Source organism: Rhinolophus sinicus, chromosome 13 (genome assembly GCF_057876585.1).
Source record: "Rhinolophus sinicus isolate RSI-liver-muscle chromosome 13, RSI-T2T, whole genome shotgun sequence".
NCBI classification, from domain to species: Eukaryota; Metazoa; Chordata; class Mammalia; order Chiroptera; family Rhinolophidae; genus Rhinolophus; species Rhinolophus sinicus.
Window position 1 is genome coordinate 60,744,156 of NC_142513.1, and position 13,648 is coordinate 60,757,803.

Sequence of the window (13,648 nt, forward strand, 5' to 3'; positions counted from 1 at the left end):
CTGCCTCTCCGGGGAGGCCAAACGCTCTGAAGTTCGCTGGCTCTTGTCTCGGGCCGATTCCGCCGCCTTCCTCCCCCGGGGCGCCCTCGGGGTCCCGCCGCGCCACGCTCGCCACCAGAAGCTTATTTCCAGACGCGGTGGAGGGACACGTCCCTGATGTGGACAAGGGGGTCGCCGGGAGGCTTTACACAGAACCCAAACAAGCCCCCTTCCCTACTGCGAGGTCGCCTGAATTACAGTCCCAGCTGTGCTGCGTTCCCAGGACAAGGGACTTTGCTCTCTGAGCCTCCCTTGCTTTAGTTGTAAACGGGATCAGATTTTCACCTCTCTTATTGGGTGCCAAGGATAAAATACAATTAAATGTCCTAACACACCAACCGGGCTGGGCCCCCAGTGAGCACGTGGGCAGGAGGGCCTGCCCTGAAAAGCAGCTTCCCGGGGCCTGAGCACAGGAGCATCCGTGACCCCTGGGAGCTGCCAGAGATGGTCCACAGCTGTCGAAGCAGGTCCCCGGGCAGGGCAGACACAGAACCTCGGGAGACTCAGGCTTCTCCCTTTGAAGTTCCCTAAAGAGATTCTCTGAAGGCAGGACTTGGGGGTTCCTGCTGCCTCCTCCTGATTTATTCCACCCACCTTGCTGCTGGTGGACATCCTTCCCCCGGAAACACAAGGCTCCTATAATCTGAGATTGTGGAAAAGATGGGTGATGAAAAGAAAAAGAAGTGCGTTGCAATCGGTCCAATAGAAAGTGTCTGGTTCTGGTTCTGAAAGGTGCTGGCCTCTGAGGGGGAGAGGAGCGAAAGGACAGAAGAGGATGCATGTGGAAGAGTGTGGGTTTCTGGGTGGGTTTCATGGGGTCCAGAGGACGCTGATCCCACTCAACAGGTGGGACCCACATATAGGACATTCTGGCCAGGTGACTGTCCTGGGTTTGCAGTGCGGTGCCCTTGCTGACAAGACATGTGGTTGCCTGGTCTCATGTGATGGTCTCGGCCCTGCCTTACAGGTGTTGGGAAATTATTTTTTCACATGGTTAAGTTAGTTATGAAGCTCTGCTTTGTGAATTCCAAACCTAAAACGGCTTCCATTCTTCTGGTGCCAACTGCTGCTTTGCTCCTCCTCTCTTCTCTGCCTGTTGTAACACAATGCATCCTTCAAGGTCTTTCTCAACCGTCCCTGCTTCCCTGAAATCACCACCAACTCTCCACTCAATTTGCTTATGTCCTCTTCTGACCCGACCCCTGAACCCCGGAAGCACTTGTATTACTATGTACCTCTGTTAGCGTGCTTATTGCATTCTCTAGCCTAGTTGTCGTTGTCTTAACTTCTTTGGTCACCACTCATTTTAGTAGCTTCTGTGCTCTGACTTATAACAGACAAAGCTCAGGTTTGAGAGTCAGAACAACCCCAGTGTAGCCAGTTCCCAGAAGTCAGCTTTCTTGGGCTCACTGTCCTCATCTTCAAAAGTAGGTATGAAACCCTGTCCCTGGACAGATTGTTAGGGCTAAATAAGACAGTCTCTGTCCTGCAAACTCCTCTCCCTTTCTTTCTGCTGAACATAAAACTGATTTTTGGATGAATTTAAATTTGTTACCAGAGGAGTCCCTGATAGCATTGTTATTGAATGACCGTATATGCTTTTTATAAATTCTTAAGTCCCAGGCGATGGCCCATGTAAATACCTTTACTCTGTCCTCTTGAAGGTTTTTGTCACTATCTTTGTGTTTGTTGCAACTGAATTATATTTGTTTTAGTAAAACTACCAACAATATCAGGATCAACCTGTTTAACTATTTCTGCTTACAGGTACAAGGAAAATTTTGGCAATACTTAATTTGAAAACGTGGAAACAGGCCACCTCACCCAACACACTCCATTGGGATCAATAGACACATTTCTTCAAATATGACAATTTTGACTCACATGTAGGGAATCAGTATGGCTCCATGAAAATGACTAATTAATCTTCAGCAGTTTCATTTAAAATCAGGTACCTGCTATTACCACGTGACTTCTGAAGTCAGTCCTCTCGTTTATTCCCAAATCTAATGGGCTTCTGTGCCACTCCTTGAAAACACGTAAGCAGAACCTGGGACAGAGAAACCACCCCTGTGTATAGTGAAGAATGAGGCACCAGCTGGCTGAAGACCATCCAGAACACACTTCTGTTCTACTGGTTAGTAATGGGATCCAGGCTTTTCTCTTATTTAGTCCTCAGTTTCTTCATCTGGCCAATGGGGACATCCCTGAGGGCCACAGCCTTGCCATGTTCCTTTTGTGTCAAGTTCCTCATCTTAACAAGTACTAGAAACAGAATGTCTTCTCTAACTTTACAATTCCAACGATTTAAAAAAATCTTTGTTAAACGGGAAAAGTTGAGAAGACACAAAATAAGAAAGTCCCTGTGACTTGTTCTGGAAGCAAGAAGCAACCCTTCTGAGATGAGAGACTTCCTTGGGTTGCCTGTCCCTGAGTGAGGCCTTTTGGGACAGGAGTGCCACCAGCAGAACCACCAGCGTATACCCAGGGTCTGGGCAGGTGGGGGCAGTGTGAACCCAGAGCCAGTGCCTGTCTAAAGTGGTCATTTGTTACTCTGCTTGTCATTAGCCGGAATGTGGGATCCGTTTTGCTGAAATTCCTGAGTTTTCAAGAGAAGCTGGAAATATTCTGATACTTAAAGTTGGTAGCTAGTTCAAATTTTTGATCAACATGCTGTGAGTTGAACAAAATATGTTTGTGGGCTATATCTGGCCAATGTGCTATTCATTTGCACCCTCTGCAATATATATATAGTGATGTCTTCTTGAGGCCTGGGCTTGTAGCACATAGTAGGTATGCAATAAATATTTGCAGAGTGAATATCATTCCTGATGTGATGGAGAACAGTTCACAGCCCTCCTGAGCTTTAAATGGAATTCTTGAAAGCCACACAGAGATCAGTAACAACCTTTTTGTGTTGGGCTCAGAGTCCACTAATGGGCTGGGTAAATTTTCCAGTATTTATACCCTGATAAGACTCCCTCAACTTAATAATTCTGTTAAATACAGAAAAGTCTTTTCCTTGGGAAACTGATTCTCATGAGAATTTTTCCCCAGTGGGGACAAATGAACTTGAAAAAAAATTGTTTTAATTAAACAAAAAGTATTTTAAATCATGGAATCATTGTATGAAAAAGAAAAAAAGCACACCTTTAGCGATGGAGGTTTGGGCACTGATGATGGGAAGGAACAGCATATTCCAGCAGGACAGGTGGGTAGTTCCCTCCCACCTGAGCCGTCAGAAGCCTGGAGGAGGAGCCAGCCCTGGGGCTGTTGGCAGGAAGACTGTGTGAGGGCCAAAGGGGCAGGGCTTTTGCCATGTCAGGGTGGGCAGAGAGCGGTGGGTCTGCCAGAGGCCTTCTGAGGTGGCCTGAGTCCTCCACATTCCTCTGAGGACACTGTCGGGAAACACCAGGAAGCAAGAGTCACATTTGCTCTGTCACCTCCCGGCCCAGACACAGACACCTGGTGGCGGCAGGTCTGGGCACATCTGCAGCTTGACGAGGCATTGGAGCCTGACTAAGCAGCATTTGGGCCAAGCTGCCTCCCCCCCCACACACAGCTGCCTGCTGGGGGGCAGCCGGCCTGCCACAGGCCTGGCCCAGGTGTCGCAACTTCTTCCCTTGCAGCCCCAGGGCTGCTCTCTATAGAGATAGAGGAGATGAGGCCATTCCAAAGGTGGCACATGGTTTTGGTGGCAGAAAACTGTTTCTGTTCCTCCTCCTCTCATACGAGGCTAGGGGTTCAAGACACCAAAATGCCTGTAGATCCTGCTCCACTGAGAATGCACTGTGCCCTCCTTGCCTTTTGGGTTTTGGCAGCCACGATTGCCAAAATCAAGGAGGGGACGTCAGTGACGAAGAGTGATTAATACAACTGTAAATTCCAAACTGAAAATAAATCAGGCCTGATTCTAAACTCCTTCCCTGAATGCATCTGCCAGTGATGCAACCTCTGCAACCAGGAAAGGATACTCATTTTTGACAGGCCCAGGTTGAAAGCTTAGAATGGCTCTTTCAGATGTTTGCTTGGAGAAAACATTGCAAGTTTGGATACCATTGTTTTGTGTGAAGTTAGCTTCTCCTTTAGCCTGCCCTCTATGGCCTTTAAACAATCAATGACAGTGGTTGTTCAAAGTAGGCTGAAGCCTGTCTTCCTTACAGCTCAATCTCTCATCATCAAGGCAGTGGGAGGAAAATATTACACGTAGATTCCTCCTTGGCCACTATATTTAGCACTACAATTACATTTCTGAACTCAGGAGCTATATTTCTAATTACAGTGCTGAAGAAATATTTAGTTGTTGAAAATCTCCCAGACTGGCACTTTGCATATTGGGTTGATAAATTTGGGTGGGTTTTATGAGGACAGGACAGGCACTACTTGGATAAGCTTTGGGAGGCTGGTAAACATGCATCTGAAGAAAACTTTTAAGGTTCATTATACCTTGGAACATGGTATCTTCTGCAAATGTAATGATCCATTATCCAAGTTGAAGGAGAAAATGTTTGGGTTATTATAACCGAAAATTCCAAATGAGATCAGATTGGTTTTGGAAATTCGGAGGAAAATGTTAGGGAAAATGGGATATAGGATGGATTTTAAATCATTCTCAGTAACTGATATCAAACTTTAAAAACATTTCTTGGTGGGGGGGTTCAGTGTATTCTTAAGGGAAAGGGCTATGAAAAAACAAATTTAAAGTTACCCATTTTGTTATGTTTTTGAAAAAGTAAAACCATCTTTAAATGTCTCACTTAGCAAATTTAGAGGAAATAGATTCCTCTTTGCAAAGCTTATCTGATACTGAATAAAAGTTACTTAGTAATCCAGAGTCTATGCATCAAGAAGGATTGTAGCAGACGCTATGCTGTAACTGCCTCTGCAAGTTCCATTTGAGTCCTTCCCTAGCACGCAGCAGCCATGTCCTCTGGGTACCCAACCCCAACCCCCGAGGTGATTGGTTCGGGTAACTCATGCTTAAACCAATTGGCACCAAGGTATTTTCCTGGCTACAGGGATTGGTTGCTTCCAGGGTGGTCCAATCAGCTCAAAGATTAGGACTTTTGTTTGATAGTTTGACATTTTTCACTTCTTAAAACAATGGTTATGAAAAGTCAAGTTCTTTTCTCATAGTTGTGAAGAAGGAAACATGTAATCCCTGTTATCGCTGGCAACCATCTTGTGAATAATGAAGGAAATGATACAGAAATGATACACAAGGGTGAGTAGAGTGGAGAAAATTGTAGCTGAAGCTCTGAAAATCACACCTGAAGTCCTTGGCATTTTTAGATTTGTGAACAATTAAATCACTTTTATCATTTAAACCAATTTGAGATCCCCCCCCACCGCCCACTTATTTTCAATAGAAAGCACGCCAACTGATAATAGAAACTTACATTCAGTTTGACTGGAAATTATTTTGGGTTGAAGGAAAAACGAAATACCACGTGTCCTCAGTCATAACAGTCTGTGTTCATTCGTTCACTGTTAGGTGACATTAGGGATAGAGGATTAGGAGAGAAACTCCTAACATAGGCCCTCAATCCACAAACCCTGGGTGGAGTGAGGAGATTCTTTGAATTAAAGCACGTTGATGCTGTAGTCATGATTTTCTCCTTGATCTTAAGTAAAATATTTTCCAGTAATGCACTGACTACCTACTTTAATTTTTGAAGACATTTCTTCATTGGCTTTTGAGATTTTGGAAGGAAAGGACTGTTGATTTTTACTGTATTTAGCGCAGTGCTCTTCTGTACACAGTAAATAGGGACTTACCTATAGATGTATAAATGAAAAGATTTGTAGCTTCTTAAAAGTACCTTCTTGTAAATGGCATAATTGAAGACTTCTAATAATGTGATTGCTAACTGCACTTGGAAATCCACTTTGTCAAACTGTGGCTTCTAACACCCTGTCTCCAACACCGAATCAGTTTTGATACCAACGTTTCCCAGAGGTGTGGCTTTTCATCCTCAAATTGCAACACAAGTTTTAACAGGCCAGGTTTGTCTGTCACCAGGACTTCAGTAATTAACAAAATGCCCTAGCACTAATGGTTTATCAAAAGGCCAGTAAGCAGGTAAGAGATTTTATACAGGAAACAGCCCTGGTTTGCTTGTTGAAGGAACTCATTTAAGGAAGCACCCTGGTTACGTGTTATGCTTAATTTGGGCCCAGTTACTGAAGTTCAAACTAAGACTGCCAAAGGCAGGCCAAAAGCAAGCCCGGGGCATACATCCTATAAAAAAAAATCCAGTGACCTTCTTAATGTCCACTCTAGGATCACTCACCTCCGAATCATTTTCACAGCCCTGGGTATTTTGCAAAAGCCTTTGCTACACATGCGTTCATAAAAGTTAGTGGTTTTCTTGGGAGTCTGAAACAGGGTGCTTAACAGCCGGTGAGTAACCTACGAGTCATGCCCATGGTGACAATTTCGCTTTGTTCTGTGGGAGTGTGAGAGGCAGAGTCAGGACGCGGATGGCTCTCCATGAGTGTTGGGAAAGCAAGGTCCGTACATTCAAAGAGGAGAATGTTCTCTTTATCTGAGGTGGCTGCCAAGTCTTAAATAGTAAAACATGTAGGTGTACTTGAGTAAAGAGAAGGCACTGACATTTCAAAGATAACTTGACCGAAGGAAAGAAAAAAAAGGAACTGGGTTATTTGGCAGAGATGTAAGTTTACCTCTGGAAAGGTAATCTTTCTTAGAACCTCAGTGTCCTCAGATCCTGACAGAAGGGTCCGCACACATCCTCACACTTGCATTTCTGCAGAGCAGGCTTTCTGCCTGAACCTCCCCTCTCACTTTCTCTCTTCAGGACACCCCTAATGGATTGCAGATGTCCCATTTGGTTAGAAGCACGTTTCAGATACATCTGCCCTTCTTGCTTTTATGCAAAAAACACCTGCAAATCTTTATCTTTGGTTAGATTTACCACACATTTGAAGCTTTGAAATTTTGGTCCAGTGGGAAAGAGGAGCATGTCACCACCCTCCTTCTTAAGTTGGATTCCATAGCGGACAATAGCCTTTAGGGGAGACGTTTTCATTTTTCTTTCAGGATAATAGTCAGGAAGGCTTTAACAGCCTCAGACCTACTTAGCTGAAGGCTAATTAATTTCTTTAATCCTGTAGAGTCTGTTGAAAAATCTATGGTGACTATGGGTAGAGAGCTATAGGGGTGTGTGTGTGTGTGTGTGTGTGTGTGTGTGTGTGTGTGTGTGTCTGTCTGTCTGTCTGTCTGTCTTCCTGATTCTCTGAGCCTTAACAGAAAAGATGAGATCACAGCACCAGGAGAGGAGAGAACAATGAAATGTTGGCAGAGTGGTGAGGGTATGGTTACAGGACCAGCTTCTGTGGATATGCCTCGAAAATATATGTGATACATTTCCAATGAGTGAATAAACCCCTCTAGGCTGCAAAGAAGATTCTCAACCACTCCTTTTATTAATTTAACTTTGGGATATTCCATTCCAGCACCCAAGGAATGACAAATACCAGTTAAATCATTTTGAGATAATAAAATAGTAAAATCATGAGTCGCCTCCGGGAAGGTTGGGAAAGAAATCTACGTTCAGTGTGGTTTTGTAAGGAGGTAGGAAGCTTGGCTAAGCTGAACACTGACTGTATAGCTTTGAGTAATACAGTTCACCTTTTGGAGCCTCAGTTTTCTCATCTGTAAAGTAAGAGAGATTCAAGTCATTTGTTTACTCCACAAATGATTATTAATATCGAGTGCCTTCTAGGCGCCGGACACTGTACTGGTGCCCAAGGACACAACAGACCCAGTGTCTGTCCCTCAGCAGGACTGTTACTTCCTGGTCATTTCTCTTCATTCACTGCTGACAGTGGCGATTGACTTAGAACTTTCCACCTCACCTGGACCTTCATAATTTCTGGGTTTCAATATCCATGTGGTCTGCCCATTTTGTAATCTCGCCCTACAATGCTTGGACCTCCTCGAGTTTCCACTTCTCTTTCTCACATCTTTAATCACACGTCAGTGTATTTTGAACCTATAGAGACCTCTGGTTTCCTGACTTCTCTTGTTCCTCTAGCAGTCCCCTCCTGGCCTCTGTTTCTTACCTATGGAGTCAGAACCCATTTCTATTGTTCCAGTTACTCTCCCCAGTAATGCATAATTCCCCGGCACCCTGATCCCTCTGCAGCATCCAATGAGCAGATTCTTAACCTGGATCGATACTATCATCAGCCTCCTCAGCTTCAACACACCGACGGAGTGTTGATGGAGAAGCAAAACGATGAGGGAGTTGGTGTGACCACAAATGCCAAGTCTCTCCCCCAGTGACACATTTCCATGGACACCTCCCCCTTTTATCTCCCTCAGTGATTTAACCAAAATACATGCACATTCATTTTTAATCTCTCTTCCTCCAGCCGGAGAGGATGGTATTCTTCCCCTGCCCCCACCGAGAATATCCTCTGGGACCCTGTTAGTAACAATCTCTCTTTATGGTATCTTCAAAGTCTCCCTTTGATCTAGTTCTTTTGGGCTGAGACTATAAACATTTTTAACTCTCTCTGCTTATTGTGGGCTCTTCCATTGATAGATTCTTCCTCCTGGTTCTTCCAGGAGTCACACTGCTGTGCAGTCCCCTCCCACGTGAACTCTAGGCTTGACCATGTAATCTGCTTTGGCTAAAACGTCATTAGCAGATGTGATGCACGTAGAGGCTTGGGAAGTGCTTGCATGCTGAGGCTCTCTCTCTTGGATCACTCCTGTTTGGAGCCCAGCTAGCATGTCATGAGGAAATCCCGACTGTCCTGCAGGAGAGAATGGCCATGGCAGAGGCCCTGGACCATGAGAGACCACTTGGGGGAGAGGTTCTGCGACCACATGGAGAGAGAAGCCTAGTGTCCCAACTGGCCCAGCTGCATGACCCACAAGCAGACTGTAGCCCCGAGAGTGAACAATGGAGAGAGTAGTAGAACTAATCCGTTAATTGATAGAGTCCTGAGAAATAAGTGCTTGTGCTAAGTCCTAAGTGTTAGAGTGGTTTGGTCTGCAACAAACATACCTGAAACAACCCTGAACACACAAACCAGCACGTTCCCTTCATCTCCCACCTTCTCCACTCATTCTCTTCTTGTTCAAGCTTTTCAAAGTTGTCTACACTTGTGGTCTCAATTGCTTGGTTTCTGATCTAATGGGCACTCTTCAGTTGTTGGCACTACCCGTCTCTCCTGTGTTCGTCCCTGTGGACCCATTTCCACGACATCTCTTCTCCTGGTTCTCCACATTCCTCTCTCACCAGACATATTGCATGTCGTTCATGGACTGCTCTTCCTCCAGCTGCCCTTTTCGTGTTCCTCAGGTTCTGTCCTCACCCACCTGCTTTCTGTTACACGTCACACGTCGCCCCATTTGCTTTAGACCCTATGGATGCAACATGAACAACAATATGTGTAGTCCAAGGTCTGTAGACCACCGAGGTGCATAGCATGGCTGCCTCCAGGCCTCCACGCCCGGCTCCTCAGACAGCCTCGCCCACTGACGTGGGACTCTGCTTCCTACACCTCCCTCTTGGCTAATCCCTACTCTTCCTTTATATTTCATTCCAATACACTGTCCTCCAAGAAGTCTTTGCTGAGAGCCCTGTTTTCTTTTTTCGTGCTGGGCCTGATGTCCCCACTCCTTGCTGTACTCTGAGAATATTTCATTGAATTTACCACATTTTAATTGTTCTTTTATGTGTCCCTTCCCACTTAGACTCTGAGCTCCTTGACAGCAAGGGCCATCTCTCCTAATTTAGCATCTCTCAGAGTTTGCACAGTGTTTGGTGTATCATCTGTGCCCAGTAATAGGTGTTCAGTAAGGATCGTTGAAGGAAAGAATTGTACTCAGTGCCCTATGGAATCGCATTCCATTTGAGGTTTTCGTATCTATGTTTATAAGGGAACTTGGCCTATAGTTGTGTGTACGTAAGTCAAAGAAGTTGAGAGTCCATGGGCATGTTTATTTTGTAAAATAATGGGTGGCTTCCCATTTTCCGCAATGCTATGGAAAAGATTTTCTAACAAGGAAATGATCTGTTCCTCTAAGATTTGACAGCTTTCACCTCTGTGTTCACTTTTTTCTAATCCCTGGTAGGAGTAGAGGTTTTATTTTTATAATAAAAAAATTTTTTTCTGGAAACTCTTGAAGGAAAGAATTGTACTCAGTGTCCTATGGAATCACATTTTATTTGAGGTTTTCGTATCTATATTTATAAGGGAACTTAGCCTGTAGTTGTGTGTACGTAAGTCAAAGAAGTTGAGAGTCCATGGCATGTTTATTTTGTAAAATAATGGGTAGCTTCCCATTTTCCGCAATGCTATGGAAAAGATTTTCTAACAAGGAAATGATCTGTTCCTCTAAGATTTGACAGCTTTCACCTCTATGTTCACTTTTTTCTAATCCCTGGTAGGAGTAGAGGTTTTATTTTTATAATTTAAAAATTTTTTTGTCTTCTATTACCCTTTCCAAGTTTTTCTGTTTCTTCTACTTTCCATTTGATTTATTTTTAGGGAGAAATGTCCATCTAATTACCATTTTATTCAGTAACACGTAATTGTGTGCAGTTGTATAATTTAAAAATATAGCTACGATTATGTCAATTTTCTCAATTCTAATTTTGCTTTATTTTTTCTCTTAATTAGATTTGCCACTCTATTGTCTATTTTATTTGTTCCTTTAACGAGTCGGCTTCTTTTACCTTTATTATTTCCTTACTCTTATTTTCCTTAGGATTTCTTTTGAGTTCTATTTCTAGACATTTAAGTTGAATACTAAATTCTTTTTTTTAAATCACTTCGTGCTATAACTTCAATTCTGAGTACATCATTAGCCATGTTTTCTGTTTTCTTATGTAATATTTCCATAAACATTTTCTAAATCATCTCATTGTACGATTATTTTGCTTTGCGCCAGATGTTAGCTAATGCTTTCCCATTTATTAATGACTTTTTTGGTCTTCAACTACATGATTTCTCACGTTAGTACACTATTAGAGATTATAGCTAATATAACTTGTACTTGTTTGAATTTATTGAGAGGGTCTTATATAAAAATAATTTGTGTTTATGCTTATAAAATAAAATGTACTCATTCCACCTTTAGATTATATTGTTCATATTCTCTAATTCTTTTTTAGTGCATACTCTAATCTGTCACAACCTACTAACAGTGCATTAAACATTTTCACTGCAGTTGTCTGTGTGTGTGTGTGTGTGTGTGTGTGTGTGTGTGTGTTTTAGGGTTAGGGTTTGGGAATACTGGAAGGCTGCTTGGATGGTGGTGCTGACATGTGGATACCTCAAAACAAAAGGGGTTAAAAATACTAAGGTAGAAAAAGTTACATTGACCAACTTTTCTGATCTCCTGCACTTCCCTTATTTGTTGCACTTGCTATCCAGGGCTGTAATTCCTTCTTTGTATTCAAGCCTCAACATTGTTCACCAGCAGGTATCCCAATAGGTGCTCAATAGATATTTGTTTCCCAAATAAGTAAAGATTGTTGGCTTCTTGTTTTAAACCAACCTGAGGTTCCCTGTTCTCTAAAAGGGTGCCTGATGTAATTGCTACACTTGCTCTGACTTGAGAGATTTCATTACATGCTTTCTCAGTGTTTCTTTTCTATTTTCATGCAGACATAGGAAATATGTTATACTGACTTTTGGATGTTTTGAAGCCAATCACCCTATAGTTAATCCTAGTAATAGTTTCTTAAAACATTTTATAAATATTTTTGTTCTGCACTTAAGTCAAAACTGGTATTTTTTTGCTCCCTTTCATGGAAAAAAGAAATACTATGCTCTTCCGAGCTCCCCTCTTCATTCTCTTTCTTTTCCCATTCTTCTAAAATCTAAAATATAATCAGACAATAGGTATATTAATTATATATTTCCATGTAACAAAATTGTCCTAAAATTGAGTGGCTTCACACAAAAAACATTTCTCATCTTGCAAGCCGTGGCCTAGCTGGGCTCTGGCTCAGGGTCTCTAATAAGACTGCAGTCAAGATGTAGGCTGGGTTGCAGTCATCGCAAGGCTTAACTGGGGGAGAATTTGCTTCCAAGCTCACTCATGAGGCTGTTGGCAGGTGTCAGATCCTGGCTGGCGGTTTGCCAGAGTTATCAGTTTCTTGCCACATGGGTCTTTCCACAGGGCAGCTCACAACATGGCAGTACTTCCTTCAGAGCAAGCAAAGGAGAAAGCAAGAGACAACAAGGATGGTGAGCAAGGTGGAAGCCAGAATCTTTTTGTGCCCTAATCTCGGAGGTGACATCCCATCACTTCTGCTGTACGTGGTTAGAAGAGTGTCACTATGTAAAACTCGCATAGCAGGGTAGGAGATGTCACATCTACAGGAGCCCTCTTAGAAGCTGCCTGCCACAATAGAAGACTTCCTCTTTTTATTCTTACAAAATGGTTTTTCCTTTTGTTGCAATATCTGTATCAATTATTCAGACACCAATAACACTGTTTCCCTGTTACTGGTAAAAACCTAATGGAGATTTTTACGCCTATCTCCATAACTTAATATCAATAACAATCACTATTTATTGTCAATCATAACACCTCAATTAGTGGTTCTTTCACTAATTCTGACTACGAAGATTTGAATACTCTTGAAGATCTGCAGAAATAGCACTGAACTCATTCATGTTTTTGAGTCTCTGCAAATCTTAGAATATCTTTCTGGTTTCCTTATATATGAACAACCAGTGGCTAGAAATGAGATCCTTGTGTGTCCTGTCTACATTTTAATGGACTGTGGATGTTTCTTCTTTCTCTTTCAACATTATTTCAAACAAGGTGTATGAGGCAAACTTGGTATTAACCCCTTTGAACATGACTCTTGCCTCCCTCTCCAACTGATTGTCAGATTGTAAGAGTATTTTCCCCTTTAATAAGAATAGGTACACTAAGAATATGCCAGAATATGTATTAATATTATTTCCTTTTTATTGATCTTATCTGGGATAAGGTAAGTCCTCTTGATTTCCAATGTCGGGTTTTTTCCTCCCAAATTCTAGAACTTTGATCATTAGCTCTTAACCAGTTGTTCTTTCTTTATCGGGAATGTTTTAGTCACAGTTTGGCTGTCAGGTCAGCATTCTGTTCTTCAAACTACAATCTTCTTTTGCATCATTTAAAATATTTTATATTGGCTTATTCTGCATTTGGTATATCATTCTTGACATTACCATCTATTTGGATAAATAGGTTCTATGTAGTTTTTATTCCGCTTTTATTGCTTTTAATGAAGCTATTATAGGTATAATTTTGTTGCATTCTCTTTTATTTTTTAATTTATTTTATTTTATTTTATTAGTTTATTAGTTTCAGGTGCACAAGACAAAGCAAAACTTAGACGTTTATCATTTATATCCCTCACACTGTGTGAACCCCCCTCCCCCCATCCACTATCCCTCTGTACGTTCCCCAAATTAATTTTCAAAACCCCATGACCATCTTGCATTCTCTTTTAATGCTGACCTGTTCATTGAGTGACACAATGAATTCCTTTATCTCATTGGAAATGTAAGGCAGCTTTATCTTTAAGTTAACCTGCTTGAGATGGAAAATGTTCATTTGGGATCT